Raw genomic sequence first — 7,894 nt, forward strand, 5'->3', positions numbered from 1 at the left:
ATCTAGGAGGAATGATCTACCCACTTTGTCTGCTGGCAAAGCTGAAAACTGCTATCTTCCTTTGCTATGTGTCTGGCTTTGAGCCACAAGCTTGCTGACTGACTAACATCACTTTTCCTCATATTTTTTTTTTTGTCATATTTTTTACTAACTTCAAACATGAGGTCAATCAATACAGGACAGTTTATTTGGGGGTTGTATTTGTAATCAATTTTCAATAATCTTTAACATAGTTTAGTTTTGATGGCATTATCATTTTATTTGGTAATATGCTTTTCTCTGCTAAAGAAACACTAGATCTGTCCTCTAGATTTCAGTATAAATAAAAGCTAGTAGTTATCAATTGTCAAATAATTTGAACCGGTTTCACTTGTTTTATTCTCTTGTATCCTCACTCTTTACCAAGTTGTGATGATTGTAAAAAGAGCCTCAAGCGAGGAGAGTCGCCATTGCTCTTAATCAAATAGCCCATGAACTGCTGTTGAATGGTAAAAAGATTCGCAATAGAGAATGGATAAACTGATATGGATTGCTAATACAAGTGCTTCAAACTATTCAACCTGGTAAAACTAAACATGACCATGAAACATCTCAAACCAGATAAGACAGTTGGCATCATCACGTAGACAAATTAATAACCCATGTAAGCTTTTTATTAACTGTTTAACAAATTACCAATATCAAAGATTTGAAGGCATGGAAAATTAGTGGGACTATCGAAATCTCTGAAGTACTCATTATTTCCCAAGAGCTACCACCCTATACATCTATTGTACATCCTTTGTAAAATGTATGAAAGGATGATATTAACCCATCTCCAACCAATAACCAATGAATATCTATTATCTTAGACTTCCGACTAGTTTGATCATGTTTCAATCAAATTTTAAATTCAATGCATTGAGGATGGGTCTGGGACAAAGAAACTCACACGTGTAGTTGTAGTTGATCTCAGAGCAGGCTATGATATAGTAAACAATAGGGCACTCCTCCTAAAGGTAGCACAAACGATACAAAGAACCAAGGTGTATATTATACAATTGCTCCTCACCAACCAGTGATGCTTCATAGGAATGGACAACAAACAGCGTATGGAAAATACAGAACATCTAACAAGGTTCAGTGCTTGCTTAAACCTTATCCAACATGTACACAAATGATCAGCCATAGTACCTGAACATCTGCAGATACAGATATGCTGTATTACCACACAAACTCCTTTAACATGATAAAAATAAAATTATTTAATGGTCTTACACCCTTTTTACATACTATATACAGTGATATTTTAAGGTTATACCAAAGCAAAACACAATCTGACGGTTTCTAATGTACATAAGGTAAGTAAGGCTTCATTCAGTCTTGACAGACTATGGATACCCACTGTAAAAATGTCTGCGCTTGAAATTATTGTGGCAAGAGTTGTGCAATCTTCAACCACACCTCTCCTGAGTCGACATTATTAAATACCAGTGGCAAGTGTACGTTCAGGACGACTGGAAACAATACAGAGATAAACAGAAAGTACATACAGCGCCTAGAATTCCCAAATGGTCACCCATCAGGTATTAGCCAGGTTCAACATTGCTTAACTTCGGTGATCTGATGAGAACCGGTGTATCAATGTGATTATGCCATACAGTTTCTAATGTAATAACTATTAAAAAGAAAACTTATAATCTGTTGAGATGACACAATTGGAAAATCACTCATACCTAGCCGTTATCTTGGCCAGGACTACCCATCAAGTAGCATGAAGTAGCAAAGTGCTTGTAGATTCCCCAGTCTACTAAAAATTTATGGAACTGTGGCTTAGTCAGCTCTCAAAAAAAAAGATGGTGCTTTGACTTTTGTCAATGTATCTGTGACTTAAAGGATAACAGGAAGCGTGGGTCGAGATGAAAGTGACATTACTAGTTGGAGGATTGCTAAGAGTGTTCACATCAAGTTCAGCCAGTACATTTTTGTCAAGTTATGATAACACTGATATGATGATACGATTCCTTTGAAATTAGCTGAGGTACTTGTGGGATCCTAGCATTCAAAATGAATTTGGTCCATGTGGCTTGTGGAATTAAAAAAGCAGATGAATAGTAAGACCAATCAGATGAAAGCCTGAAACAACAAAAATATAGGAAGTGTCTATAATTATCAAGATGTAAAAAAAAAAAAAAATGGAAACTAGAAATCATCTTACTTGCCAATGCCGGCCGTGAATGAGTTTTAAAAACTGCAACTAACAGTCTTTGGCATTGTGCTACTCTACAACTTAATATGGAAAGATCATGCCATCTACATAAATTAGACCCAGATAAGAATACAGCTTTTCAGATAATTACTGGCAATTGCAACCATCCCGATAGAGAGTAACTAGTATTCTACCATCTTAAATCTAAAAAGAAACGATATAGAAAATAGAGAAATATAAACAAATTAATGACAACAGGCGCCTACTCTATGACTATGAAGAAGTAAGGAGAAAGACTTACAACAATAGATAAATTAAGACAAGCCCAGGTGTAGCCTACAGATTTAACAGGTGATGTGAAAATAACTAGCTACTTACCCAATGTAGCACTTGCAAGTCCAAATGAAATAAGAATATTAAATGATCTTACATCCCTCTCCACATGCTATATACAGTAACATCTTAAGGCTAACCCAAGCAAAACACAAGCTGACGATTTCAAATTTAATAAACATCAAACAAATAGAAAGATAAAAATCTGTTGGGATGACAAGACTGGAAACCCACTCATACCTGAACAGGAATATCCCAGTGAATTAATCATTAACAAAAAGGACTGGATAATCTTAGAGGGAGGATGAGTATAAACAGACAAATTAGGACAAATGTTACAAATGGGGATTAGCTGACACACCATGATATACACATCCCACAACGATGCTTGCTTTTTACAATATTCTCACCAAAATCTAAAATAAGCAATTGACACCACTCTTCTACTGTTATATAGTACTCAAAGAGAATGGAGTTGTCCCTTTTTTCTTACCAAATTTTCTAAATAGCTAAACCTAGCGATTGCTAAACTACTCGCTCTATTTTGAATCCTCATTTCTTTCTTTTCTATCTTGAATATATGCTGAAGTTTCCCCTTATTATTTTCTTCTGTCAACCCTGATACTCAGGTTACACATATGAAAACTGAATTCCTGAAGCAGCTTGTGTTTGTCAATAATGCTAGAAGCTAAGATAGACATGAAATATCACGTTACCAGTCCATTCTGTAATGAGTATTTTCTGGAAACATCTTGTCTCACAAGTAATCAAAATATCGGATTTTTTTTGTGTGTGTGTGTGTGGGGGGGTGTATACGAGAATGGGTTAATCACATATTTAAATGGACTACTTTCTCTTCACATTTTATAAACCTGAAACTTGTGCTAGTTTGGGAAAAATTAGGTTGCAGAGGGAGGAGGGGAGGGAGAGGCAAGAAACCGAAATACAAATGTTTAAAAACAGGTGTTTATTTATCAACTTTAACAAACCTCAATTTATAGATGGAGGATCAAAGACCCGAAAATTTGCTCACCCTCACTCACTCGGTCCATTTTGCTGAACCATAACCAATGTTATCTTATGGTATGAGGAATGCCAGTTTGTAGAAAAAAAAATTGTGAAATCACATTCTTTTGAATACATACTATTTTAATGACTAATAGAAAAAAGAAAATACTTTTCAAATTTATTACATACCAATTATAGCTACCTGATGTTTCTCCGGAAATCTTTTTTGCCTTCATTTTTGTTTTGCTCATTGGACCTCTTTCCCTTTAAATTTTTTGGTATGAGGAATGCCAGTCTGTAGAAAGAAATTGTGAAGTTGTATTCTTTTAAAAATATGACCAATAAAAAAAGGAAATGCTTTTGCAAAATTATTATATATTTATTGTATCTACCTGGTTATGCCCAGAAATCTTTTTTATTTCATTTTTTTTAAATCTCATTGGAACTCTTCCATCAGACTTTTCTCTTAATCTTATGCAAGAAAATATTTAAATTTTTGAAAAAATAATTCAATGAAGGAATATATATTTGTTTTGATACAGTTTGGTTTGTTTTTGTCTTTTTTTTTTACCATTTTCAGGTTATTTAATGTTGAACCAAGTAATTTTAAAAAGTTTTTATATTTCAAATTCTTTACATCTTCAAATATCTGTCTCATGATATTTGCTTTGGTTGTTTCATTTTACAGCATATCAACTATTTAATGTTGAATTTAGTAATTTTAGAAAAAGTTTTATGCTTTAAGTTCTTTATATCTTCAAATATTGTTCATGATATTTGATTTGTTTTGTAGAATAAAATTGTTTTTGTTTCTAATTTTGCACATGATCGAGTTCTGCAAAGGGAAATGAAAAAAAAAAGACAAAAAACAACAACAAGCAAATGCATTAATGCCTGGTGCATTTTAGGTCAGGCAGAGGAATATATGCCATTAAAAAAACATTTAACAAGGAAAATGTTGAAATTTAAATCATAAACGCATTTTTCTTTCAACAAGAAAAATAGACATGGCATGAAATATGTTTTTTAAAACATTAGTTTCATATTCGTCCTCCATTTTTTTAAGTTGGATTTTTGCAAAACTTAATTGAATTACGGTTTGGTCATTCCTTACATTAATTGAATAAAAATGTTTAAATTATAACATATTTTAAGAAAAATTAATTTCAAAAGTTACGTTTGAACGTGAATTGCGCCAGACAGATGCTAACCTGTCTGATAATTGTATTGTAGAGATAACTATAAGAATACCGATCCCAAGAAGAGTAAATTAATTCCCTAAACAGAATCTTTTTGTACAACTTTTATCTCACCTTACAAAGCTTAAAATTAAGACATAATGATACAAAACCTTATTTCAAGAATCCTTATTCTAATTTGGATCAAAATCCATTGCATGAAAATCTATAAAATTTAAGGATCAGCTTAAGAGATCTTAAGGGATTCATGGAATCTTGCTTAATTTATGTTTTAATTATGGATCAAATTCAATGCAAATCTAATTTATTTGAATTTACAAATGGAATGTTGTTCCAATACATTGCTCAAGTTTTTTTAAATACTGTGCAAAACTGAAATTTGGGGAATATTTATTAATTGATATTTAATATCCATTGTTAAACTTTCACAAAGAGTTTTCACTCCCTTTACACCCTTTGCATAATACGAAATGAAACTAAATACAGCCTACATTTGGACCTCTTTTGTCTAACAGCTGTGTTTCCAAATTTATACCGATTTGTTAGTTCAGAGGGTGAATCCTATGTATACACAGACATGACAGAAAAGAATAGGCACTGAGATAAATATTTCTCCCAAGATTAATATATGCTTATTTATAGATAAGAATAATACTGAAATAACTTACACTATCTTATTAAAATTGCATGAAACATTGAAGCATGCCATGAACCAAAAGAGCATCAGATTTATCAGAATTTCTGCAAATACAAATCGTGGGCCAACATGAAGGTGGTCTTAGTCAACGCAAAAAAGCAGAAAATCTTTCAATACTTCTTTCTATTGTTAATAGAGTGATCATGCAATTCACAAGAGAGGAGGAAGTGCACAAAATCTCATCCAGATTGCCTCGGACCCTCTAAAAGAACTGTAGCAGCCTACACCCACTACTACAGGCAGAAACTACTTCTCACAACTTCTCACAAGCCATTTCTCCCTGGCTTGTCCAATCACAAGCCAGCTCTCAGTCATGTGACCGAGTATATAAAAGGCGAAATCACAAACCTTTCTCCTTTCTCGCTGGTCTGCCCAACAGCAAACATTGCCGGGGAAGCTTTGCCCCCCCCCCTCCCAGGCCTAACGTGAGTACAAAACAAGCTTCTTTTCAAACTCCTACTTGCTTCCACGTGCTGTACCCAAACGAACATTCTTTTTCATGCTAAAGAACTGTCACCTTACACACACACACATCCATGACAACACGGCAATACACTGAAGTCTTTGTCTTTTCTTTCTTTTTTACCTCGGCGACTACTAGCTATAAACACGTGCATGCACGAACACTGAACTATTCTATTTTTCAACCAGCCGGCATGATATAAAATCTATCTTTAAACACTTTTTTCTCTCTTTCGATGGACTCTCTTACTAATACGTTTTTCTCTTCTACCCAAGTTACTAACGAAAATGGCAAATAAAGTTTATTTATTATAATGTTAAAATGAGACTTCCTTTCGTTGTCTTCATTATTAACTAAAGAACCTTGTGTCTTGAGAAATGTTGAAGAGGATCCTCAGTACAATACAAGCTGGTGTCAGTCCCAGAACAGCTGTCAGGTATCTTTACAAGGTGGGTTACTAAGGTAGAGTTGTGAGAAGGAAACCTCTTCTTCGTCTTGCCAATATCAAGCACAGAAAAGATCATAGTCGTGAGATTGCGGACAAACCTATGACCTTTGGACCAATGTCATTTTCTCTGATGAGCCACGATTTGCATTATTTCTCGACAGTGGAAGGGTAAGAATTCCTACCAATATTCTTCTGGTCCTGGATATGACCTTAAATTATATCCAGTAATGAGGCCCCAGCTTGCGGGCTTTGGGGAGTGTGGAGCCACCCTTTAATTACCATTGCTCCTAGGTCCACTCTGACCCAGAGTGGTAGTACCTGTTAGGGTCCCAACTATAGGTTAAATAGAAACCGACTTGAAAACAACAAATATATTCTTTAAAAAAATTTTTCTTCAAAATCTTTGGATTCGGCATTAAATAACCCGAAAAGGGTTGATATGCCGTAAAACAAAAACAACCAACCAACCAACCAACCAATATTCTCAAGTGCTAAAATGAACCAAGTTAACTCCTTCTTTATGGAAGATGGAGCTCCTTGTCACTCTGCTAAGGAAACACAACATTCGTTGAGCCAAAATGAGATTAATAAACTTCCACAGCCAAGTCAGTCCCCGGATATAAACCCAATTGAAAACCTTTCAGACATATTAGATCGGAACCTTTGCAAAAAGATAAAAGTAGCCATCTTAAAAGCCTGCACTTTTATCATTATTGCATGAGACATGGTAAGAAATTCCTTAAGATGGTATTCGTTAACTGATCAATGCCATGCCCAGAAGGGTCCTAGCATTAAAAACAGCAAAGGGAATGTCAATCAAGTATTAGTTAATGAATTTGTGACCATTTATTTTTGATTTTGTTCTATGAATTATATGTTTATTGAAATAAACTGTTTCTATGGGTGTTTATTCTTTTTTGTCATGACTGTGTACGCTTATATCAATACAAACATACCTAGTGTTATAAAGACAGGAATAGAAAAATAATAAAAGAAAAAATAAGTATTTTCATGCAAAATTAAGATTTAAATAAATAAAAACTCGTATGACAAGTTAAAAGTAAGACTCATTTGTGCATGTGCATGTATTTATGCATGCACATATCTGTGAGTCGATAACTGAAAAAGGTAACCAAAGAATATCTGATTCTATAGAAACTGGTCTATCCATTCAAACAATAACGTTTTCACAGACAGAAGTTTAAAATATGAAAATAGGTAAAAATTACTTAAATCAATGGACTTTCATAATGTCAAAAATATATTACCTACTGTAACCTTAAAATATGTGATTTTTCTTCATGAACAAGATATAAATAAAGATGTTTAATATTTTTAATCAAAAATTGTTTCAGTATAATAATAATAATAATAAAAATAATAATAATAATAATAAAAATGAGAATAATAATAATAATAATAATAATAATAATAATAATAAAAAAAAATGAGAATATAAAATGATATATCTAATTTTAAGAATACAACGATAAGAAACAAATTTTTACTATAATAATTATTAAATATCTACAGACACTAATGTTTCATTCTTTTGGGA

At 33.2% G+C, this 7,894-nt stretch overlaps 1 pseudogene; it reads right to left on the reverse strand.

Annotated features, from left to right (window-relative positions):
* Positions 1–1,525: 1,525 nt before the first annotated feature.
* LOC145284363 (5S ribosomal RNA) lies at positions 1,526–1,642 on the reverse strand (annotated as a pseudogene).
* Between the last annotated feature and the right edge of the window lie 6,252 nt (positions 1,643–7,894).

The sequence above is a fragment of the Euprymna scolopes genome, chromosome 8 (genome assembly GCF_053919585.1).
Source record: "Euprymna scolopes isolate OS-2025 chromosome 8, ASM5391958v1, whole genome shotgun sequence".
In the NCBI taxonomy this organism is placed as follows: domain Eukaryota; kingdom Metazoa; phylum Mollusca; class Cephalopoda; order Sepiida; family Sepiolidae; genus Euprymna; species Euprymna scolopes.